Below are 26242 nucleotides of genomic sequence, written 5' to 3'. Positions count from 1 at the left end.
AACTATTAAAGTTTATGTTTAATAGGTAGTGATCTCTCACTGCAGGTCTGAACGAACTAGTATTCTTTTTTTTTTTTTTGCTTTGTAATCAGTATATTAAGGAGACATTCATACATTTCAAGAATTGCTTAATTCTGATATCCAGATTTAAGCTTGTGAGAATATGACTTTAAACATACAATTAAAGCTATTCATAATTTGCTATACTACCAACATTAAATTACAGTTTCTTTGGAGCATAAGTTAAATGGTTTAAAGTAAGCCTGTAATATACCTGCAAAACACCATCCTAACTCATACATGCAAATTACTTCTTCACGTAAAGGTCTTATCACTCCAGCCTCTAAGTTACCCTGCTCCAGAAGTCACTACTTTTAAGGCTTACTGTGGTCCAAAGAGAAGGAAAAAAAAAAAGTAACCAGGACCAATAACTAGATATATTAAAAAAAGATGGCCCAGCAGAAGGGAATGCAGTTCTACAAATGCAAGCCCTCAAGAAGCAGCATGTTATATGATAAACCCCTTCTTTAGAAAGGTATCATTTCTATCATTGCTACCACAGGCTAAATTAAATTATATAGCATGCCATCTTCAAGTAACAGTTGAGGCAATAGAGTAAATGCAGAGGGATCACAATGAATCCCACTTAATACCACTATACAGACCAATACTTCTCTACACATTCTTTGACTGCCAGTTAAATACAGTTTTAACTTCATAGCTGAACAATTAAGGGTCATACACTGAAGCCAATACATATACCTGGCATTTCAGTCTAAGCTATTCCATGTACATAGCTGAAATCAGTTACAAAGTATGGCCTAACAAAAGCTAGGGGAAATTTTTTAAAGTAGTTTTTACAAGTATTAAACTTATCTTGCACACTGAAGTCATCATACATACAGGGCAAAGTCAGCGCTTTTATATTTGAGTTTATTCTTCATTTAACTTTTAAAACACTACTATAGTTGAATATTAAAACAAACAATAGCAAGTAGTGAGCATGTTATGATTATAGTCCTTCACTCAATCACTACTGCAAATAAAACGCCAGCAGTGAGTGTTATTCACTGGCCCCATTAGGAGGTCTGACACTGAACCTCAACCTGAGGATGATGTTCATCATCCCCATATGCTTCTGCATTGTAATGGCGCCGTCTTTCCTGATTTGGATCAAAGTCCACTAGTTCTGCCAGGTCCATTTCATCAGTCTCTTCCACTTCCTTCCTCTCAGGTTGGAGTTTTTCCAGCAAAGAGAGTTTATCAGGGGAGAGAAAGCCATTCTCAGGAAAGTTTACCTTAAATTCATTGATGATGCGACCTTTTTAATGTGGTCTATGATAAATTGGCATGCCTTCATTTAGCACACACTTGATATCTCCACGCTCGACAATCTGACCTGGATGAGAAGTGATGACTGTGGTGCGGTTGTCAAGAGTAGATATTGGCTTTTGGAAGCCACACAATGCCTCAACCAGCTGTATGTCCATACACATGAAAAGGTCTTCTCCTCGTCGAGTAAAAACAGCATGGTCCTCCTGATCTAAAATGATGATAATATCTCCTGGCTCCAGTCCTGGTTCTTGGTGTCTCCTTCACCATGGAATGTTATCTTCTGGCCATCTTTCATGCCTTTGTTAATATGAACTTCTAGAATTTTCTTCTCTCAAACTATCTTCCTTCCATTGCAGCTTTTACATCTATCTTTAGGACTGATCTGCTCCCCATGGCCCTGGCACTCCATGCAGACAGACTGAATTTGCTGAACCATTCCAGGTCCTATTTGATGAATTCTTATTTGCATTCCAGTACCTCGGCAATTGAGACAGCACTTTATTGCTCCTTTCTTAGCATCTCGGCCTTCACATTTGTCACAAATCACATTCTTTTGCAGATCTAGTTTTCTTTTTGCACCATAAATCTTCTAAGGTTACTGTGAGTTGATGCACAACATCTTTACCTCTCCTTTCTCTTTGCATCCTGCCTCTTCCTCCAAAAAACATATCATAGATGTCCATGGGGGAGCCCAAACCACCACCTGCTCCACCTTCTTTAATTGCCTGCTCTCCTCCTTTGTCATATAATCCGCTTTACATCAGAGAGCACTTCGAAAGCTTGAGAAATCTGTTTAAACTTCTCTCCTACATTTGGATTCTTATCAGGGTGGTACTTCAAGGCCAGTTTCCTGTAAGCCTTTTTCAGTTCTTCTTGGGTGGCATTGGGTTTGACCCCCAAAACATCATAAGTGGTTTCTTTCACCATTTTCTACAGCCGGTGAGATGAGTGGGTCAGTGGGCCGGTGCCGGCGTGGGGGAGCGGGAAGGAGCGCGTTGCGGTGCGCAGCTCGGGCAGCCGCCACTCCTCCGCCTTTTCGAGGAGCGTACTATCTTACTCTGCTTGTGTATGGATGATGTTTTCTCAAGTCAGATATAACAACTGCATGATTGAAATATGGAATATATATTTTAAAACAAAGACTTGCTTCTCTTTTACTTGCATCTCTTTGTATGGTTGGGGTCCCCCCCTCCATTTCCTTTCCTTTTTCTTTTCTTATTTTTTCTCTATTTCTCTCTCTTTTTTTTTTCTCTCTCTCTCTCTCTCTTTCTCTGTTTGCCTCTCTCTTAGTTCTAGAAATCCTGCTTGTAAGACCTGAGAATTCAGCTTCATCTTGAGCAGCCTTACATGCTGACCACCCCAACTGAGAATCTTTATTTTAAAAAGTCAACCATGATATAAGATCTGAAACCATAATAAAGTTTGAGAATCGTGGTATTTGCTCTCTATTATGTGTATGTTTAGCTGTGTGGATAATGGTTCTTTGGTCTAAAGAACAGTTCCAAGTTTGACATTTTTAAAGGGTTTAAATTCAAGGATAAGAACTCATCAGTTCTGGTTCTTCCCAGATCTCAGATTTTCTTGATGTTCTGATATGCTTTCACTATTAATTCTAATTAGATTCTAATATCTAATCTTATATTAACACAGTGAATATACAAAGCAAACAAGGACACTAAAGACATGTTTTAAAATGGTTGTTAAGTCTTGCCTATTTTTACTTAAATGTGATTAATCCTTGGGCCCTGCCTACAGATAGTAATTTATTCTACTGTTTGAACTGCATCTTAAATTTGGCAAATGTTTTCTCACATTTCATGCTTCTTTGCCCCAAGTTTAGATCTGTTTAATATCATTTTATAAAATAGATCTCATAGAGATCTGGTCATTTGGTCATTTCAACTGTCTTTTATTTTTTAATGCTTTCATTGGGCTAGCAGGTATCATTAATAGCCAAGAAAATTAGTCTCATGTAATTGACTATAAAAATTACTGTAACGTTTTATAAGTAGGAGAATTATGAGTTATAAAATGTTATAATCAAAGAGGCATTAGCACCAATCAAAGCTACTTTACTTTAAAAGATTGAGTTTGATTATATTGGTTATAAGAACACTTCGAGATAGTGGTCTAAGAATGTAGACCCTTAAATGGGAGAAAGGAGACTGGATCCATTGCTGACTCTCTCAAGGACCATAGGCATTTACTTATTATCACCTTGGCTTGCACTAATTGCAGACTAGGAGAGGTGGTGCCTTACCTTATCTTTGTCATGCAGTTATAGTGATAATAGAGAATACAGAGCAGCAGGCAACTCTCTTTGTAATAATTTTTAGAGAAAATTAGCTCATATCCATTCCTAGTCAAGTCTTTCTTGTAGAAAATTTCTTTTGTAGTGTCTTCAATATTAAAGAGCATAGGTTTGGAGTCAAGAAAGCTGGGTTGAAACTTCTCACTTATAATGGGCAAAACACTTAATCTAAGCCTTATTTTCCTCTTTTATTAATGTGTCAAATAAGATCATGTATGTAAAGTACTTGGACACACAGTAGGCACTTAATAAATATGGCATTTTTGGATGTTTTTTTTGAGATCTATGTGATTTTATCGGGCAATTAGTCTTCAGTTGGGGTAACTTGGGTATTGATAGCTTAATACCAGCTGTCTTTCTGCCTCTCCATCTTCTTATTAAATGATTGCAACTACATTTTTTTCATGAGTAGTTTTAAACAAACTGATTTGGAAAAGCATGAGCCACTACTTTTAGAGGGAAAAAAAATTTTTTAACCTGAAGGTTTTCCTTATTTTTTTCAGGCTTCAGTGTTAAGAAATGCAGGGTTTTTGTTTGTTTTGTTTTTGTACTATATTGCAATAATTGCTTTAATGTCAGTGAGAAACAAACCTTACATCTGCTTAAATGGGCAATTCAGACTGTAGAAATTAGTGAGACTTAAATGGATATCTTTATTTTGTTGATGGAAATTGTATTTTGGGTCTTAGTCTTTCTACAGTCTCTTGAAGTAACTTCACTATGCGTGTGGTGATCGTGTTTCTCAGTTACTAGATTGAGCTATGCTCTGAGCTCAGTGTATTTTCTCATCTCCTGTGCTGATACTTCTTGGTATGAACAAGTCAGTTTACTGGTATGCTGTACTTTCCTTTTGACAATTCTAGATGCCTGCCACGTGTGCAGAGTGTAGTGGAGCCAAGTTTGAGGTTTGGATTTAGAGCCCTCCCCGAATCCCCGTGGTGTGCCCTTTGACCTGGGGGATAGTTCTTACTGGCCCTGGAGAAATCCAGTTGAGAATTCCTAGGATTGTTGTGCTCAGTGAGTGCTTTATTCTTGTCCTCTGCCAGATGTTTTCTTTACTGAGCAAAAAATCTCCATCAAAATAATGGTAAGGGAACTGGTATGTGAGGAAATAAAAAGAAAGGAAGAAAAAGAAATATTCAAATATATTCAGGAGGGCCAGAGGTGTGGACCTAAGGATGTTCTAGAACAAGAGGAATCTATTTTCTCACATCCTACTAGATCTCCCTGCTAAAAAGTTTTAGCAAGTAACCCTAGAGTAGCTTCAAAATTAAAAATATTTACATACAATATATCTTTTTTTTGGTGTCCATAACTTTTTAAACATGCATAGATTCACGTAAACACCACCACAAACAGAACAATTCCATCACCTCCCCAAATTCCTTTGTGCTACCCCTTTGTAGTCAAACCATCTCTCTATTCCTAACCCCTTGGCCATTGATCATGAAATTTATCAAAAGTATAGGTTGGGAAGCATATTGAACAGGTAATGAGGACTACCAGAAACTTCAGTTAATTAATTATTGCTAATTATTATCTCACTGATTGAGAATGTGACATTTCTCTTATTCCCTCTTGTTTAGGATCTCAACAGATAAATGAACCCCAAACTAAAAACGCAGAAAAATTAAATTTTTGCAATTGAATAGTGACAGATGACCACCTAAGTTGTTGCTTTTTTAGGTCTATGTGATTCTAAGCTTTAGAGGCTTTATGACCTTTGAACCTGACTGTACTGGGATGAATTCTTTCTGTCTTCATTAGGAGTTGAATGGATAAATGACTGCACCAAGATGGCTAGGGAATAAAACTCTGGACTGGGAAGTATGGGAAGTGGTTAGATCATTAGAGGTGAATTTTTCACTCATAGACTCTTTTCTTCTTTGTTCTTTGTGAGAGGCTATTGAACAAAGCAGTGGCAAGAGTTTATACTGTGAGCCGGAAGTTTTCAACCGACTACATTTTATTTGTTTTGAAAGCTTGCAAAAAAGTTGTTTTGTTGACAAGTTCAGGCTACTTTACCTTCCTGACATAATTTTCTAATTGCACATCTACAGCAAATTTAGAACAGCTTACAATTATTACTTTGTGTGTGCATGCAGAGGAGAAAATGCTCTGCAGATTGGGGCAGTTGTCTGGGGGGAAAGAAAAGGCCTTGTCATGTTGTAGTGCCTACTTGCACGTGTGTGTTTGCTTAAACTCAGAAGTCAGCCAACCATTGAGGCCTCTAGTGTGGTTAGCTATTAAAACAGAACAGTGATAATGGATCTTTATATAAATGTTTAAGTATTTGGAAATTTTTAAAATTGAGAAAATTCTGTTTTACAAATTAGGGTGGGCTGTCAGGGGAGATGATTACCCTCTACCAGTTGAGATGTTAATGAGATTGGGAAGGAAGCAGGGAATTTAAGAGCCCTTATTTTTAAAGTCTTGCAATGCCAATGCTTAAGATGTGTTCTGTGGCACACCACCATAAATCACAGAGGACTCACTTGTAGAATACTAGGTAATAAAAGGGATCTGGGACACTTGTTTGGAGGAGGGGAACCTATAGCTAGGATAGAGTTCAGGAAGTGGAACTAAGATGATAATCATTACTGGCATTTTCTCGAGGGCATATGTCTGAATTGGCTTCATCTTTTGTTCGCATAGAACCTAGCACACTGCTTTGTACAAACTAGGCATTCAGCAAATTTTTTGTTATATTATACATACATACACTTTTTTTCCTTGGCAGGGCACTTACGCATTTAAGGACAGAGAATTTCCATGGATATTGTAAGAGTTTTAATATTTTCCTGGTCTTCTTAGGCTCTTAATTTGCTGATGAAACCTGTAACTGTTATGTTCAATTTTGATATCTCGAGTTGCAAATTATCTTTGAAGTACCAGGTGAAACTTTTTCACTTAGGTATAATTTTATCTTGATTCTCCTCCAGTGAAACTTTCTCACTTCTGTATACCAGTGCTTTTTTTTTCCTGGTAAAATATTCATAACATAAATTTACCTTCTTAAATCATTTAAAATGTACGGTTTTGTGGCATTAATCAGTACATTCACACTGTGTACAATCATCACCACCATCCATCTTCAGGACTTTTTCATCTTCTAAAACTGAAACCCTGTAACCAGTGAATTAAAAGCTTATGATTTGTGCTCCAGTACTGACTGAACAAATAAAATCTTTTATATATGTGTTGAGGAACTTGCAATCTCTTTCCAGGGAAGAAAAAAAGGCTAAAAGCAAAACCGGAATTCACACAATAGCTTTTTAATTTAATAAGAAATAGATTGTAGTTCTTGAATTTTATAGACAGGTTTTTCTCTTCTTTAGTTTCCTTAAGAAATTTGTTCAGAAGCAACAACTGGAGTAGCCCTTATTCTCTGAAAGTATTTCTAGTCTGTGTGTGTGTGTGTGTGTGTGTGTGTGTGTGTGTGTGTGTGTGTGTATTTTTGTAGTCTTTGTAACTAACAAGACAAATAGAAAGCTATATTTTTACCTTAGTCTTTGTTTTTAGTGTAATTACTTGCTGGCTTGAACAGTGGTGGTCTTAATCTTCTTTTGAGGGTTGTGCCCTTGAGTATGGTGATTTATTCTGGTGTCAAAGAATTTAAGGATAAGGAGTATCTTTTTTTTCGGTACTATAATCTTATTTTTTGACTTAGGCTGAAGTCTGTTATTTAATTTGTACCTTTCCCTTACTTCCCATATAAGAAAACAAGCAAATGTCAAAAAATAGTACGGCCTACTTTCCAACAGAATGACTTCAGCTCTCCTCAGTTTGTTAAACATATGAATCTCTTAGCTGCCCTGATGAAGAGGCTGTGGTCTATCTGGGCATGTGTTATGTTTGTCTTTCTTGGTAAGTCTTTAAAGCAGAGTTGGTCTTTTAACAGTGGAGAGGAGAGATATCTATAGCAGTAGTTCTTAAACATTTTAGGGACGTAAACCTTTTGAGAATCCAATGAAAGTCATGAACCCTCTCCTCAGAAAAATTATTGTGTGGACACAAATTTTTCATAAAATGTCAGAGGATTTGAGTACTCTGTGAAATATATCCTTGTGGGAGCCATCTGGACTATTAAGATCCAGTATGAGTACTAGATTCAGTAGTGTATTCTGAGATGCTCCTTTTCTAGTTTCATCATGGTTTGTGAAGACTACATAGTGGAAAAGCTTGAATAAAATTATAACAGTCTCACAGTTCAATTTTACATCATTAGTGAAAATGGATGCTATTTTTACTAACACACTGACAGGTAGATTCAAGATGTTGGTAAATTTTTCTGACTTGCCTAGTTTAGATAGTAGATAGGTGTCTGAGAACACGTTGACCTATATTGTATACTGTGAAAGTTGGATAAAGTTGTATTTCCAACTTTGGTTTGCCTATGATTCTCGTGTGCTTTTGTTACTTTTTTTTTTCTTCTTACTTCTGTTGTATAGTACTACAGAAGAAATAGAGAAGGGCAAATAACAATGAAATAAATTTTAACTTGAAATAGCTAGTGATAGCATAATATGAGTAAACTTAAAATGGCATATACAGTATGACTTACACTTAAAATTGGTCATATTCAGTAGACATAAAAAGACATTTTATAATACTTCGGTGAAGATTCACCTTTTTCTTCATAGAGAAAATACTCCTTTTTTCTGTACCTTAACCGATGTCCTAGAGAAACAGGACTTTTAAGCAGAAATTTGCTTGGCTTTCAGCACTTTTACTGCTTAATTATATGTTTCCACCATTCTTTATTGCTTCAATTCCAGTTTCAGAGGAAGAGGCTATTCCTCCTGTTTAAGACTGTTTCTTCCATTTGTGCTCAGTCTTATTTCTTTGTTCTGTCAAATGTTCCATCTTTCTCTTCCTTCCTTTTTTCTTCAACCTTTCCCTTTCACTGACTCCTTCCACTTTACACTTGACATGCTCAGGTCTCCCTTTCATTGGCTTTACCACTGTAATCCCTCTCCCTGTCACCAAACCATCCAATGCTTTTCTTCCATATTTCCTGTCTTATTGAAAGGTATCACTGTTCATCCGAGATAGAAATCTGTGATGCTAAGGAATTTGATAGTTGGGTGGTAATCTAAGTGTAGTAAGTAGCATAGTAAGTAAAATATTGTGGGATGGGGAGGAGGATTCATAATATTGTAAAGTAAAAATGCATTGTATTAGTAAAAGCAGAATATTAGAACTATGGAGATTCTTACTTCCTGGGATAGTTTGGAGCTTGTAATGTCTGGAAATAGAGGTGGACTAAATAGCTTGATGAGACTCTTTTTTCAACTTTTACTACATGTACTAGTGCATGACAGTGCACTAAAACTTTTCCAAAAAATTTGACACCCTTTATCTTCAAAGGAATTGAACACTTATACCCAGTAGCTGTATATTTGTATTTAAAAATTATATATGTATATTAATTTCAGTAGTAATACACATATGGTTCTAAACTTTTTTGATTATGGACTGCCTTCAGTAAAACATTTTGTGCATATATACCTTTATATATGTATATGTTATTTATTTATAAGGGGTATACATATGTACCACTCTTATTAGCTACTGTCCTCTGGGCAGGATGTATATTAGGGAGAGAGTCATTGTTAATAATGTATTTAAATTCCCCTTTCAAATAGTCATTTTTATAATTTCAAATTTGGGGTGTTATTTTCGGTCAGATCTGCTTTGATCATCCTTATATTTGCCACATGATATATTTGACGGGGGCTTTTACCAGGTGTGTCAGCTATCAATTGCTCTTAACAAACTACCTCAAAATTTAATGGCTTAAAGATAATATTGATGTATTTTTTCTTTTTTAAAAATATTTATTGAGTGGCATTATGGTAGAGCTGAGGCTTAAAAAAGAGGTTTGTTCATGTTAATTCTCGGCTTTTTTTTTTTTTTTTTTTTTTTTTTTGGCTGTGCCATGCGGCTTGTAGGATCTTAGTTCCCCAACCAGGGATTGAACTCGTGCCCTTGGCAGTGAAGGCGTGGAATCCTAACCACTGGACCACCAGGGAATTCCCTGATGTATTTTTTCTTATGATTCCATGCATTTGTCTGCTGTCCTCACCTGGAAGTCACTCACGTGATTAGCTGACAGTTGGTGCCAGCTGTTGTCTTGGTTCTGTACCTGAACTCTCACCCCGTAGTAGGCTAAACTGAGCTTCCTCATAGCATGGTGGTCTTCCTCATAGCATTCTTCATAGCATGGGCTCAGACAGAGAAAGAGAGCTGAAGCTTCTGGGCCTCTTAGGACCCAGAGTCTAGAATTTGGTAATGTCCATCACCTTCTGCTAGCCAAAAGCAAGTAACAAAGCCAGTCCAGATTGAAGAGCATGGAGAAATGGTCTTTACCTCTTCATAGAAGCAGCAGAGTCACATTGCTAAGGGGCATGCACACAGGGAGGCTTGATTCTTGGGGACCAATATTATAATGGTCTTACCACACCAGGATGAAGACAGGTGTTAACCCTATTTATTAGTATTATTTCAAACCACAGTGTATATCTAGGGAAACATTAAAACCATTTGCCCATTTTCTACAAGTTTAACTAAAACTAGATAATATAATCTAATTTTATTTAACTGAGCACATGTAGTCTGCAACACATCACAATAAACTGAAAGAAAATCAACAAATGAGGGTATTACTATCAACCACTCTGCACTGTTTTTCCTCAGTATATATATTGTGAATTCCATATGTGGTACTTGACTCTTTGTCAGAGAGTGAGGGTGTCAGTGTCATTTCTTAAATCAAATATTAGTAACTTAGTTTTTTTGTTTTTTTAAGATGAAAACAAATATAAGTACTAATGTATTGTTTTTGCATAACCTTCCAGGTAGACACCGCCCCACTCTGGAGACGATCAGTCTAACTGATGTAGAACAGTTATGTGCCACAAATCTGTGCCCGTTAGTGTCCACTCTGATAGAAATCAGTGATTCAGCATGGCAGTCTTGCCACGGTACTAGACTAAGCCTTAGAGTCCTTCTCAGTGGACTAAGCCAGCAGTGATCTAGGCCATCTTTCACAAATGGATCATACATGGCACATGGGATAAAATGTGGCTGTTATTCTGGTTATAAGAGATTAATTGTACTTGTGGAAGAGGTAGAATATTCATATATTTTGTAGTTGGCATTTGGGGAAGATCTTATCAACAGTATGTTTGTGTTTTGGGGGTTTGTGTGAGGAACTTGGGGAGATAATGGCCTTCCATCTCTGTTTTTAGTAATTGTCTTTTTGTTTAATCATCAGTGGTAACTTTCCTTTGGTTTCCATATTCAAAGAAACTTTAATAATATTTTAATATATTGAATATTTTAAACTTACATTTAGATAGGAGATGAAAACAAGTGTTTATGTCTAATATATGAGGTTTGTTTTAATCCTTTGTTTCTACAAAACTCAGTTCACAGTTGAAGTTTCCTGATGTATGAGAGTTTGCTGATGTGAGTTCTTTAGCTTTTGATATATGATTGTCCTATGGTACTGCTGGAGTTTTGTGCTTTTACTAAAGAGTTTACTGCTTGAAAAGCATTGTTAAAATTCTGGTGTACTCACAGCTGCTTCTCTTATAGTGTGCTTTTCTGTGTCTTGGTGACTATGGAGAGTGCTTCTTCCATGCAGCCAGCAGGATTAACAAATAGCCAAGCTGAACCTAAAGCATTCAACCTTCTTTCCTGCTTTGACCCCATAACCTCTCTTCTGGTTGGCAGTGTGCTGGTGTTGACAGTTCTCCTGGTTCAGCCAAAGGTGAAAGATAATTGCTTGTGGAGTAGCGGCTGGGATGGTATGTGTTTTTGCAGCAAGCACCCCCACCCCCGTCCCCAGGCAAAGCTTTGGATCTGGTGCACATTTCAAAGCATGTGTTAAACTTTATGTGATACTGATTAAAATAGAGGGCTCCAGGGTGAATTGGCAGAGCCCCACAACTGCATCTGCCAAATGACATACAGAGAAATGTCTTGCTACAAATGGAAGGGCTGAATTCTATCTCAGCAATATGTAAGCCCGCAGAAGGAAAGGTGACTCTGGGCACGAGTACATACACAGCCTGTGGAGCATCCAGGATTCTTTAGTAACTTCTTTGTTCCTATGGCATTTTAACAGGAATGAAAGCCTTTTTATTTTCCTTCTCCTTTAAACAACAACAGCAAAATCCACATGGAAATAATAGTTCATATTACCATGTCCTTCACTTCGCCATTCCCACTGAACATTTATTAAAAACCTAACTTGGACTAAAGACAGAGGTGGAAGAACTATCTACCTTCTGAAGCTAGATTTATGGGTCTTTGGGATGAGATTTATGAATGTCATTGTTGAAGGAAGCAAACTTTTACAAAGCAGGTAAGTTTGTGTCCAGAGGTTTTTAGGTTCACTATCTCCTCAGGATTTCTTTCTAAAAAGAAGTATGTATTTTTATCTTATGTGTAGAGCAACACTTCCCCAGAGGGAACATAAACAACATTAGTATCTCAGGTCACATTTCCTTAGACATCTTGCCCTACTTTTATGAATTAGGATAGAGAGACCATCAGTTCTTTCAAGAGATTTAGACATTTTGTTAGGAAAAGGTAAGGAATTTAGAGGAGTAAGAAGGGTAAGTGGCACACATGCAGGAATAAAAAACGAAGAAGGAGAAAGAATTGAAGAAATCGGTAGAAAGAGGAGGGTGAATAAAGAGATCAGTCAGGCTTCTAATTCATGGGTGAATCAGAGGGAACAAATATTAGGGATTACAAAAGGTGGAGTGGGTATGAAATATCAACAAAAAGTAGCCACAATTATATCGATTTATAGATTTAAATAACCCCACTAGACATTGATGTATTTCATCACATTCATTCCCTGCTCTAGAGAATGAAGAATTGTTTGATCCTTTGCAGTATCCTTTTGTTTCTCAGAATGGCCCAAAAGATGGCTTTGGGGACTTAGTATAGGACTTTGTTATCACCCAGGTTATATTTGAGGTGGGGAAGCATAAGTTGAACAACTTCACAGGCAAAGAAAAGCACTGTGTAGAGCAGATCCTGGGTTGGGAAAACAAATACATTTTATTGTTCAGAACTTGCTTTTATAAACTCTATATAAAAAGCAAACACAAAAAAAGCAAACACTATACATATGGATATATTTCAGTTTTCCAGGTGAGACCATCAGATCTGTTTTTCTTTTAAGTGTTTTCTATCATGTATCCTATTTCTTTGTTAAATTTTGTCCTCCCCTCCTCCTCATGCTTCTCCTCCTTTGTACTCTTTCGAAACAAGGGTGGAGAATATGCAGGGAACAGAAAGAAAATGCTGGCTGTTTGCCTACTATTTTGGAGCTTTTGTTGAATTTCATACAGTTTCTTTGTTTTCCTCTGGTATTAAAGCTCACTGTTTCAGTCATGAAGATACTTATTTCTAAAGAGTATTTTCCACAAAACTTTTATTTAAGAGTGGTTTGGGGTTGGGAGATTGATAATCTGTTTTTCTCTTTGCTAGAGTTTTGGTAGGGTCAAATAGGATTTGCCCTGAGGATATTAGTATTGACTCCATGTAAAAGAAGTGTGAAACCTAAGATTCCAGTTAACTTCCTCTCCTGGGCTTTTGTAGCATATTTTGCACAGGGAGAAAAATGCAACTGGAATGTAGTTAGCCACCAATCTTAGTGAATGCCATTTCTTTCCAAGGATCATCTTAGAGTTTCACTGGGTCAGTTACTAAATGGAAGGTTCATTTTATGTAAAGTAATCTTAATTGATAAAGAATTCTATGAAAACAGAAGAGGAAGATTCTACACACTTCTTTGTGTAGTCAGAGTTGTAAAACAGAAGGAAGAATAATAGAAAAGGAATATGGAACTTGTTAGTAATCACATAGTATTCTCCTTATATAACACATTCATTTCACTATTTTATGTGTCAAAGATTATCCTTATTTAGAAATATCTCAGAATTTGAATAGTTTTAAAGAAGTCAAGATTAATATCGAGTGCTTACCCAGTTCCCACAATTGTATAACGTCAAGATTAATAGCTTTACACTTCATTTATTATTTCAGTCAATAAATACCTATTGAGTGTGTATTAAAAACAAGTCAGTTTAGTTTGTCAAATAGTGATATTTGCTATGCTGAGAAATCAAGCGGGGAAGGGGGAAGGTTTAGCTGTTTATTTTGAGATTGGATAAGGTGTTCTGTCCTTTAGTGTTCTATAGCTACTTAAAAATTAATTTTTGTATTTTCAAGATTCGTTGCCTCTTCACATCAGCCAAAACTCATTATCTTGTTAGAGTTTAGGCTATCTTTGGGGGGCAGCACTTAATGCTTCTGCTTCTTCAGTAGCCCAGATTCTGACTATAAGCAACTATTTTTAAGTAAATTGGTATAAAATTTTGTATTTGTCCGTGTTTTTCATAGTACCTTTGGCTAGTGTAAAGCCAAATACAACAGCAGGTCACCAAATAATAATATCCAATTTTTAAAAAAGAAGTACTTGAAACTTTAAAGAAGTTCTTATGCATTATAAATTTATATATTAGGTGAAAAGTGGATTTGGATGTATTTCCTCTTTTTGTTGTAGTTTTTAGATGGTTGGTAGACACGTTTATGTTGTACTATTTTATTTCAGGGCTGAAAAGTTTCAAACCAATCAGTCTTTTGGTTGATACTTACAGTTTTTACTTTTCTACTCTGTAATAGGGTTTTTGAGATGGATTTGTTGAACCCCTTGAAGTGCCTTCAATATTTTGCCCTTGTGTGTGTATGTACATTATCTTGGTTCCTAACTTTCATATACTCTCAAAGCAGTCTGTGTATCAGTCCAGGTTTAGTCAGAGGAGTAGAACCACTAGGAGAGTACTTACCCAGTTCCCACAATTGCATATATCAGTCCCTAAGCAGAGCTGTTATCTTTGTGTCTGATGCTGGAGTTTGAAATCCAAAGGGAAGGTAGTCAGGAAGGGAAAGAAGATATAAAATAGGGGAGAGCAAAGACAAGCTGGAGCTCACAGGTACGAGCTGGAACCCAGGAGAATGGACTGAAACCCATTAATTCTGGCTGCTTTTGATTTTGATGATCTGCATATACTGCAGGAGAAATGGTGCCCTTCATCTTGGAGCTAAACACACCTGGCCTAGGAGGAGCCGAAGGCAGGTCGGGGGGAAAGTGGAGTAACTGGCAGGTTTGGCTGCTGTCCTGTGCCAACAAGCTTAACTAGCAGATAAGTGTAACATGTGGGAGCTACAAAATGGCTGCTGCTCCCTTTCCACTCCCTACATCTTGCACAGGAATATCTTTTGTGCCTCACCTTAACTAGAAACACATAGGGAGGGCAACTGGGGGACATGTAGTTTGGCCTAGCCAAGTCGACTCATTACAACTATGTGTCTGTTTCCAGGACAATTAAAAACCATTACTCTGTAGCAAGGGTTGGAACTACAGCATATGGGTGGACCACCTGTTTTTTTAAGTAGAGCTTAATTGGAACACAGCCTTGCTAATTTGTTTACATGTTGCCTACTTTTGTGTTGCCAAGGCAAAGTTGAATAGTTGCAGTAGCCACTGTATGGCCTGCAAAGCCTAAACTATTTACTATCTGGCTATTTAGGAGCAAGTTTACTGACCCTCCTTCTGTGGGAACTAAGGGATTCTTTGGATCCCAGAGGACTCATATCTAGAAATGCTTCTCAGAAGCTCTAGAACATTTGTATTTATCCCTAGGAAGCCTTGCTAGTTTATATTTTCTTTTTGCAAGCATTCCTGTTAAAATTTTGTTTATCTTTACCCTTGCATTTTTAAGTTGTCTGAAATGTTAATCGGAAATAGAATAAAAGTTATTTATAACATAGTATCGATTGACATTCTTTTTAGAGCTCTATACATTTAACTGCATATTCATCATAGTTTTTCTATAAGTTTTATAGCTAAACTGTATTGTGTGTTAATTTTTTTTTCCTTTTTAGTGTGATCCCTCAGTTTATAGTTAAATTTCTTAAGGTAGGTGTATTAGTTTCCTAGGGCTGTTGTAACAAAGTAACACAAATAAGGTGGCTTTAAAAAAAACAGAAATTCATTCTTTCACAGTTCTGGAGGCTAGACGTCTGAAATCAAGGTGTGGGCAGGGTTGGTTAATTCCTTCTTGGGGCCTTAGAGAGTCTGTTTCATGCCTCTCCTAGTTTTTGGTAGTTGCCAGAAATCCTCGGCATTCCTTGGCTTGTGGCAGTATAACTCCAGTTTCTGCAACCTTCATCACATGGCATTCTCCCTGTGTGTCTGTGTCCCTTTTCCTTTTCTTATAAGGACACCAGTCATATTAGATTAAGGCCCACCCTGATGGTCTCATCTTAACTTGATTATGTCTGCAAAGAGACACTTTCCAAATAAGATCATATTTACAGGTTCTGGCAGTTAGGACTTCAACATGTATTTTGGGGGGACACAATTTAACCCACGAAAGTAGAATTTAAGTTCATTGAGTGCCTGGCATGCCCTTCTTAGCAGCTTTCTCTGTATTGTCATGCCACAAGGAATGAGCTCTAAACACACCAGAACTTTTTAGCATAAGAAACTTTGTACTTTATGAAAAACGGATAAAAACTAAGTAGGTATAACAGGCTCTATATTAAGAAACTCAGGCTAATACAGTATACACAAAGATGTCATATTGATTAAAAAGACTGATTCATGATTTGTTACTAGTGTTCATCAACAAGCTGTGCCTGACTTCAGTCAACAGATCAATAGTAGTCATTGACATTTTTTGTGTGACCATTAAGTACAAGGACTTATATTAGGTATTGTCAAAAGACTCAAAAAAAAGAATCCCTTGAGAACCTTTTCAGGGAAGGTGAATTGATGTATGATCAACTAATAAAACTATTGAGGCAACTTGGGAATAAAGGAATGATTCGGTTAGTTTAATTTAGAAAATAAGATACTCTTTATTTCTTGTCTCATGGAAATGAAATTATTGGAATATGCATGGGGATATGAAGAAAGCCATTTGTTAACTTGTCATTAGTTAATTATAATGTTGCTCTTCTTGGCTATCATGTACCCAGATGGTACTCAAATGATGAAAAGTTTACTGATGATATGAAACATCTGTTTAGAGGTTACTGTTGACTATTTTTGTGAAGTAGGTCAGTGTTTTTTCCTTCTCTGCCTTAGGCTGTGGGGAAAAGCAACTTCTCTGGGCAGGCTGGCTATAGAACTTGATAATAAACTGATTTGAATTGAAGGTTTAATTCCTGGGTTTTAATAAACCACCTCTGCCCCCCTGGCACAAAGATTTCAAACTTGTATAACAGGTTGTCTTGGCAGAGTCAGAGCTAGAATGAGAAGTTAGGCAGTATTCCCTTGGATGTCTTACATGTGTTTTGGGCAGACAGTCTGTTTAAGACTGTCCCGGAAATCTCAGGGACACTTAAGCAGCACCTAGCTATGTCCCCTATTTGTCTGGTACATTATAGAACACATGTGCACAATTGTGCATACTTAAACTGGGATAAGGTGATCAGATTGCAAGGAGAGACATTGGAGCCCCTAGGAGAAACAAGCATGTGCATAAGGATCCTGGCACAGTGAGCCAGACTTTGGTACAGGACCTGAATATTAGAAAGAAGCATTGATCCAACCATTCTGACCTAGTCTTCTTCCTAATCTTGCTCTAGAGCCGAGCAGTTGTATACCTTAGGATATGAAACTTTAAGATTATATCATTAGGATTCCCAGTTCTTCTACTGTGAGGTACCCATCTTTAAACAAACTAGATATTAAAAGAGAAGACATTTCTATAAAGAATAGAGAGACTCCTACAAAGTGGACTGTGAGTGAGAGTATGAGTGGCAACTGAAGTCTAGCCACTTTGATAAGTGAAGTTTTTGAGCCATTGGGTTTAGAGATATAATATCTTTAGAATAGCCTAGTAGGATACTTCAGTTAATGGGCTTAGGGGACATTCAGGTTGCATTTACCTTTCAGAGTTTTAATGTTGCAGCCAGGTATACTTTTTAGTTTTTGTTACTTAATTGTGAAATAAAGTAATGGACCTTTCTGGCCAGCTAGCTGCTCTGGGCTAAAATTCTAAGAGCTGGGAATTGGCATAATGTGAATGTGAAAGTTAGCAGGCAGTATGTTTTGAAAGTTTAAAATGGGTGCCATACGAGAGAGAGTCATGGTCATATATACACTAACAAACGTAAGGTAGATAGCTAGTGGGAAGCAGCCGCATGGCACAGGGATATCTGCTCGGTGCTTTGTGACTGCCTGGAGGGGTGGGATAGGGAGGGTGGGAGGGAGGGAGACGCAAGAGGGAAGAGATATGGGAACATATGTATATGTATAACTGATTCACTTTGTTATAAAGCAGAAACTAACACACCATTGTAAAGCAATTATACCCCAATAAAGATGTTAAAAAAATAAAATAAAATAAAGTGGGTGCCATGAGTTTAGCTTTTAATTTCACCTTAATTTACTTTTGGACCTTAATTTAAATTTGGACCTTAAATTTCACCTTAATTTACTTTTCGACCTAATGTATCACGTTGTTGATTTAGACTCATTTTCTCGTTGGTGAAGTAGGGGTGGTTAATGGTTACCATACAGAGTGATGAGGTTAGTATCATTAACCAAAATAATGTACAGCTTTGACTAGATAATTTTGTAAAAGTGCTTGATAATTTTGGGACCCCATCACTTACTACTAAGTTATTAGCTTTCTAAAAGACAGTTAAGAAAAGGATTCAAGAGTGAACTTCCAAGAGACAGTGTTTTATATTGGATAAGATAGTGACACAAATAAGCTCAGTTATCATGATGGATGTAGCAAATACAGTTGTGCCCTGTTTATATCCCTTTAGACCTTACGCTTTCAGTGTGTGCCTACTGAACCTCCAATTCCAGCACCTGCATTTCTTTGCCTAAGGGTTTTCTTTGGATGCCAGAGACAGGGAATTAATGCCACTCCCCCCACCCCAACGTCCCTGGTCCCAGTAGCCCTCAATCAATAACTGATGGAAGTTGGTGTGTAAATACGTCAACTCCCTTGACCATCAGGTGGGAGGATGGTATAGAATACTTCTGAGGCAAGTATTCTATACTATATCTGAGTACTCCACGGAATTAAGTTTCAGTTGACCTAACTTGCTTGATAATAGACCCTTTATTGGCTTCTTTCTTTTCATTGTCTCACTTCTTCATGTCCCTACTAATCCTTCCCGGTGTCTTCTCCCAGATAAATTCCTTGGACTGAAAAGCTTGTCTCTGGGGGATCTTAAAATAAAACAATAATCAACAGCAATGAGAAGTCTGGACCCTGTTTCTATACATACTCAGCAATAAATGTGAGTTTCTAGTAGATCCAAGACAAAGCATACTTACATAGCCACTTAACTCCAACTCCCATTGAAGTTGTTCCCTCTTCTCTTCCCCCCACCTGTAGGGTGATCTGGATGGACAATTTCTCTGGGGAGAAACTTCCTTTGTCAGTATCTTTTGGTGATTTTTTTTTTGGGGGGGGGGTTTGCTGGTCAAATTCTCCCAAGTAGGAGCTTCTAGAATCCTTCTTGCTTGCCAGCATTTTAAAGAGTCTAAGTGGGAGGAAAAGATTGGGGATCTCAACATTTAGTAAGTAAACTCTCATGCTTAATCTCCCATTTTCAGAATGATTCTTATGTTCTCAATTGTGACAGCTATTCCCCAGTCCAGAGACTTTCTAGCCTTTTGCTGTGACGAGGGAAGGATAGGTGGTGCCCAGATGAATTTAGAAAGGGGAATCTGAGAGTCTAATTGCTTCTTAAGCATACTTTCAACTAAGCCTATTCAAGCTTCATTTTCTACTCTCCCTTCCAGAGATACCTAGTGCTACTGATATGGTGCAAGTCAGGCTGCCACTTGGTTTTCCCCATTACTTACTTTGTCTGGTTACCAACTGGGCCCTCTACTTTCCAGCTTCCAGCATTTTGTTGCTGTTGGTTCTTCTGTACTCTTTGATTTTTGTACGTTTATGCCTTTTAAAAAAAAAGGCTGTTCAGTTTTATTTTAGTGGAGTTTTGAGGAAGGAGTTTAGCTCAGTGCATGCTCAATCTGCCATCATAGAAGTTAGTTTTCACTAAAGAAAATATAATAAAAGAAGGCTGTACAGCCAGCAGTATTGAATAAAATGGTAGGTTGTGTATAGTGCCCCAGTAGTTAACAAATTATATATTTCTGAGCATCTGAGGGAAAGCATTCCAAGCGATTATTTCTTTTCGGACTATTCATAAAATGCTCTTGAGTAAGAAAAACACAGAAGTGAAAGCTGGGGAAGAAACTAAGATCTTACAGTTATAGTGGCATGGGATATGTGTTCTCTATTTGTGTAGGATATTTGTGCTGAGTTTCATTGTTTGGGATGTACTTACGTATATTGTACAGGGCCTCTTTTGTAGTCGGAAGAAATGACTATAGCATTAGTACTTATTTACTGTTGCGTATATGAGAAATTCAAAGTCTTTAAACACAAATAACTTAGAGAGTTTGGTTAATTTTATTGATGGGGTGAATAAAGAATTCAGAATCTTGCTTTGGTTACACAGAAGTCTCCAAACAGGTTACACAGAAGTCTCTAATCCTTCATTTCTGAAACCTGGACTTTTTCAGATACTACTCCTTGGCAAAAAAAATCTGTGCCATATGCATAAATTGTTTTACTTTAGTAGGATTATCAGATCATAATTGTACTTTCTAAGATACCTGTTGACTAGTACTTTTTCCCTAAGAGAATATCTTTCTTCCATCACCCATGGTATTGTCTGTTTTATTCTATTTTAGACTGTATTAACTCAGTGAATTTTGTATGTGGCATATTTGTTAAGTTACAGAATTCTGTGGGTGGTTTTTCTATCATGACTCTTTTGTCTCTTAGGCTTAAAAGCCTGAGCCTTCCTCAGGAAACCCACTTTCCAAAACTCCAGCTTCAAGTGTGATGGAACTTAAAGAAAAACTCTTGGCTGAGTTTGAATGCTGAGAACCAGCTAAGTGGTTTTCTCTGTCTGGAGAAAATTGGAAAAAGGGAATTATTAAGCCCAGCAAATGTAGTTATTGATGGAAATGCTGACAGACTGGTTCTGCTTGGTGCCACTGTTGTAAGAAGTCAATCAATATTAGATGTATTGTAAGAGCTGCTGCTTATGTACAAGTTGTGTCTTGTAGACCTTGTCACACATAAATAAACCCCTTCAAAAAATGTTAAGTGATCTCTATAAAAAACATTTATTTTGTTCTCTGTCTTAAGCCAAATTCTTGTTGTTTATGGCTTCCTGTACCCAACAGTTCCTGATTGTCTCAAAAAGCAAAACATGTCCTGCGTGGATTAAGCTGCTGAAATGCCTTTCAGGCATTGTTTATGAGTCTGTGCTCTTTATTTTCAGAGAGAAAGTGAATACTTTAATGTCTTCCATATTCCATAAATCTGTCCCATGCTGCAATTCAAAGCTGTGTGTGTTTTTGTTAGAAGGTACTTCTGGTTGTACTTAGGGAAGAAAAGCTGCCTAAGAACGTTAGTGAGTATTTGGGTGGTGGTGGCAGACTCCCCTAAAGAGGATTTGTACTGGTTGAAAGTGCTCTTGATTTTTTAGCTCAAGAAAGAAGTCACCAAAGGTGCTGTTACAGTTAGTAGTAGTGTAGAAGCTCTTTGATTGCTTTGCACCAGTGAGTTTCCTGTTTGGCTCATCCTTTGGGACTGGTCTTCCCTCCAGGCATGCTTGCTGATTTACCACTTTGACTCCACTGCTAAGTAGCATATTGAGTGTGCCTGTCTAATGGTCTCAGTAGAGGGAAATTGGACTTTACTTGCCCCCAAATAAGGCTGTCTATCTCTGGAGACTGAGCAAAAAGTAATTTGAGTTGCAGGTCAAAGTTTACTTTTTTCTTAACATTTTATTTTGAAAAATTTCACACATGCAGAAAAGCTGGAAGAATTGTACAGTTAACACCCATATTTACCCACCACCTAGATTCTACAGTTAACATTCTACAATACTTGTTTTGTCATCTATCTATTATTCCTCAACCCATCACATCTTTTTTTATGCATTTCAAAGTAAGTGTGAAACATCAGTACACTTAATCTCTAAATACTTCAGGATGCATAACATTAGCTAGAGTTCAGTATTCATTTGATTATTCTTTTTGAGGTAAATTTAAAATACCATAATATGCACAAATTTGAAGTGAGTTTTTGATAAGTATATCCACTTGTTTAACCTAACCCCTGTCAAGATATAGGACATTACCATCTCCCTAGAAAGTTCTCTCATGCTTCTTTCTGTTCGGTCCTCTACTGTTTTCTCCCCAGAGACAACCACTTTTTCCACTATAGATTAATTTTGCCTGTTGTAGAACTTGATATAAATGGATTCATACAATATGTACTCTTTTATATAAGGCTTCTTTCACATATAATGATTTTGAAATGCGTTTATATTGTTACATGTTTAAGTAGTTCATTCTTTTTCATTGCTGAATTTTATTCTTTTACATCAATTGAACAGTGTTTATTCATTCTCCTATGGATGGAGGCTCAAGATGTTTCTGTTTTGGGCTATTATGAATAAAGGTACTCTGAACACTCTTATAAGTCTTTTGTGGACATGTTTCATTTCCCAGGGTAAATATACCTGGGAGTGGACTTCTGGGTCACAATTTTATGAGAGACTGCCAAACCTTTTTGCAAAGTGGTTGTTCCATTTTACATTCTATTAATATGTGAAAGTTTCAGTTGCTCTACCTCCTTGCTAACATTCGTTGTGGCCAGTCTTTTTAATTTTAGTCATTCTGATGGGTGTATAGTATTCTCATTGTGTTCAACATTTATTTTTGTTTTAATGTGGGAATGATAAATAAGAGATGGAAGGGACATAAAACCAAATTGTAACAGCTTACCTAGTGAATTTTCTGCCCTGCTGTTGGATGTGGATGGAGCTGTGAGTAAAGAAAACACAAAGGACAGTAAGACAGAAAGGTAGAGTGATAAGGCAGGTGACAAAGGACCTGAGGGCTACCAGGGCTGAGTCACTTCAGGGATTTGGGAAAAAGAATAGTAGTTAGCTTAGAGAGATAAATTTAGTTGACTTTTTTTTTTCTAACATAAAAACATTTTAATTGTTTTGATATCCATGGGAGGGATTAATATTTGTTATTTAAAAATTTCATATACTCTATAATGATGTATGTGACCAGGAATGTGAGGATCATTCAAAAATCCCACTACTCACAGATAATCTTTTGGTGAAAAGATTTTATATTTTTAATCTATGGATAAATGAGAATCATTTGTATAATACATATACATGTGAGTATTGAGTATATACATATTTGCAAAAATGAACTTAAGCTATATATACAAACTATATAGCCTCTTATTCACATCTTAGACATAATATCCATAAGTATACCAAATCATTTAAAATATTTTATATAGTATTTATATAATTATATAATAACTATACAGTTAAATAGTTATATAATTATATAAATACCATAATATAAGTTTTCCTCTGTTTCTGGACATTGCATTGTTTCTAATATTTTTAAAGTAGCGTTTTTTTTCTTAATATGCAAAGCTTTATACTAGGCACTGGGTGGGCAAGGTTAAGGAAGGCAGAGAATCTAAAATGAAAAAGACATAGTTCTGCCTTCTGGGAACTCATAAGCCAGTGAAACTGAATCAGATGCTAAAAGCTTTCAAAGTAAGTGTTTTTCTTACTTTGAGTGTGTGGTGGTTTGTGCAAAAACTCTTTAAGTCAGGTTTAATATGACTCAATTGCTTTTCAGTCCTTTGTTGATATACCTGGGCAGAAAGATTGCCAAATTTTGATAGAGTTTGGTATTCTAAGAAGTATTGTAAACTAGTTGCAGTTAGGAGTAAAAAACTGTTCCTGCAATTTTCATATGTGGTTCCACAGAACCCTAGAATTGCATGAGAACTCTATGGGGGTTCATTGAAAGAAAGAACAATTTTAGAGGGTGTGTCTTTTCCAGTGTTTACATGTAATCCCACGATAGTATTTGAAGATCTAGGTTATAAAACAATACCACAGAATAGCTTCATAGCCTTTCCACTTTAATATGGGATCAAGATGGATTTCTTCCTTATAGTTTTCTTCTTAGTTATGTTTATAAGGTCAGAACAAAACCAGTTCAAATATTACTATTTGGTAACTTTGTTACCAGATCACATAAGTCTTTTAAAATCATTGAATAAGTGAACAGTTGGCTTTCTCCTGTGCTTTCTCCTTATCTCTTACGGTTACCCTGTGGTTTATTTTCGGGTCCATCATCTCTCCTTTCAAAAGTACTCCAAAACATGTTTTCTTCCAAGAATCTTCTTACGGAGTTTTCTTACAGAAGGGATAGCAAAGGAGGTAGAGAAAATAATATAAATAGAAAAAAGATAAAATATATCTAGGAGTTTGTGCACTTCTAATCTTACTACTGTCTGAATTTTATCTGGTTTAAATTGTGATCTTCAACTCCAGGGATCTTGTTTCTTGAATGGAATAAATAATGTCAGCCTGTCCATTTGTGAAAAAGGAATCTTAGGAAGAAAGAGCAGATGGTTGGAGCCATTGTGTTTCTTACCCAGCTGGGAAGAATACTATTTTCAAATGTTATTTCCATTGTGTTTAATACAGCTCAAGGACCTATTTCCAGCACCTTTTTTATTTGGCCATGTGTTTTTCCCAACTCATTGTGCAAAAAGAACTCTGGTCAAGACTTTGATTATAGGAATTAACCAGGCATTGTGACTAGCAAGATTAAAAGCCTTCACAGACAAATTGTGTTAGTTCTCTTTTTTTAGATACTCTAGTTTTAGAAATAACTTTATGAACTGAAATTAGGCCATCCTGTTTCATTGCTAGTGGAGAGAAGGAACTTAGAAAGTTGTCATCTTATATGGTGTATGCCTCTGGCAGCAAAAGTATTTTCAATTATTAATATTGTTTTTAATAAATTAAGAACTCAATATTGTTAGGAAATCAATGAACATGATTTTAGGGGAAATGCCCTTTCTTACCAAACTACACTGCCATCTACTTTTCCTGAGATCTTGAGGCATGTAGCTGGTTTTTAAAGATGAAAACTTGCGTGGCTAACATTTTATATACTTGGTTAAAAGTATAGATTTTACATAAACATTAGTCCTCTGCTTTGGACAAATGCTTTCATATGCTACTCAATAGATTATCCTTTGTCTGCTGACATACTGGAATTTCTTGTCAAGATTCTTATCAAGAGATTAATTCACTCAACACTAATTGAAAGCCTATATTATATCAGGTTTTGTGCTTGGAATTAAAAAACTTAAAATACATAGCTCTTGCCCCTAAGAAGCTTAAATTTTTTTTTTTTTTTTGTGGCCATGCTATGGCTTGTGGGATCTTAGTTCGCCGACCAGGTATCGAACCCGGGCCCCCTGCAATGGAAGCACAGAGTCCTAACCTCGGGACTGCCAGGGAATTCCCACCCCTAAGAAGCTTAGAACCTAATGAGCATGATAGACTAATCAGTGATCATAGTATGATACCATGGTGGAGGTGTGCATGTAGGGTTTTGCATGCTCAGAGAGGCATTTACATCATACTGAGATAAGTTTTGAGAGAGAATATGAGTTGGCTAGATGAATAAGGGTGAGGTCCTCTTCTAGGCAGAAAAAAATCATCTGTTTTAGGGATTGAAGGTTTGTATTCAGAGAGCTATGCTGAGGCCTGAGTGAAGGGTATATTTGTGGAAGTGTGTTGAGAGATGAGAACAAAGAGGTATGCTGTAACTAAATCATTATGGGCTTTATATAATAAGTTAAAAGAGTTACAATTTTTTTTTTTTGAGGTACGCGGGCCTCTCACTGTTGTGGCCTCTCCCGTTGCGGAGCACAGGCTCCGGACTCGCAGGCTCAGTGGCCATGGCTCACGGGCCCAGCCGCTCTGCAGCATGTGAGATCTTCCCAGACCGGGGCACGAACCCGCGTCCCCTGCGTCAGCAGGCGGACTCTCAACCACTGCGCCACCAGGGAAGCCCAAGAGTTACAATTTTATTTAAAGCTAATATTGAAGATTTTAAGGACGGTATTAACTTATCAGATTGTATGTATAAAGAATTATATGTATAAAAATCCCGCTTGACAGCCATCAGAGAATAGGTTAAAGAATGACCAGCCTGGAGACAGGGAGCCCACACAAAGGATCAATAACCTTGAAGCTAAAGATGAAAAACCATGACTTTTCCCAGTTTGTTTCTTTTTTTCTGTAATTAGCTTAGTCTAAGGCAGAGAGTGGTGGGCTGAAATGGGGCAGGAATAAGAATGATGTTTGGAAAGGAATGATAACAATAGTGATTAAGATTTGAGTGCTTCTTATTTGTCAGATACTGTTCTAATAAACACTTTACATGAATTATTTCATTATCATTTTGTTCTTTACAACAACTTGAGGTAGTATTATATTAATCCCTACTTTACAAATGAGGAAACAGAAGCAGAGACAAAGTTAAAAAACTTATTTGTCTAATGTCACATATTGAGTGGCAGAGCCAGAATTTGAACC

The 26242-nt window shown here is 36.8% G+C and overlaps 1 protein-coding gene and 1 pseudogene across 6 annotated transcripts in view; one reads left to right on the top strand and one right to left on the bottom strand.

Annotated features, from left to right (window-relative positions):
- EXOC6B (exocyst complex component 6B) overlaps window positions 1–26242 on the top strand; it is a 729400-nt gene that overhangs the window by 127204 nt on the left and 575954 nt on the right. The gene's annotated exons all lie outside the window — the stretch shown is intronic.
- On the bottom strand, window positions 1080–2262 carry LOC116764154 (annotated as a pseudogene).

The sequence above is a fragment of the Phocoena sinus genome, chromosome 13 (genome assembly GCF_008692025.1).
Source record: "Phocoena sinus isolate mPhoSin1 chromosome 13, mPhoSin1.pri, whole genome shotgun sequence".
Classification (NCBI taxonomy): Eukaryota; Metazoa; Chordata; class Mammalia; order Artiodactyla; family Phocoenidae; genus Phocoena; species Phocoena sinus.
Note: the sequence above shows the minus strand (reverse complement) of the source record. Positions and strands in the feature narration are given on the sequence as shown.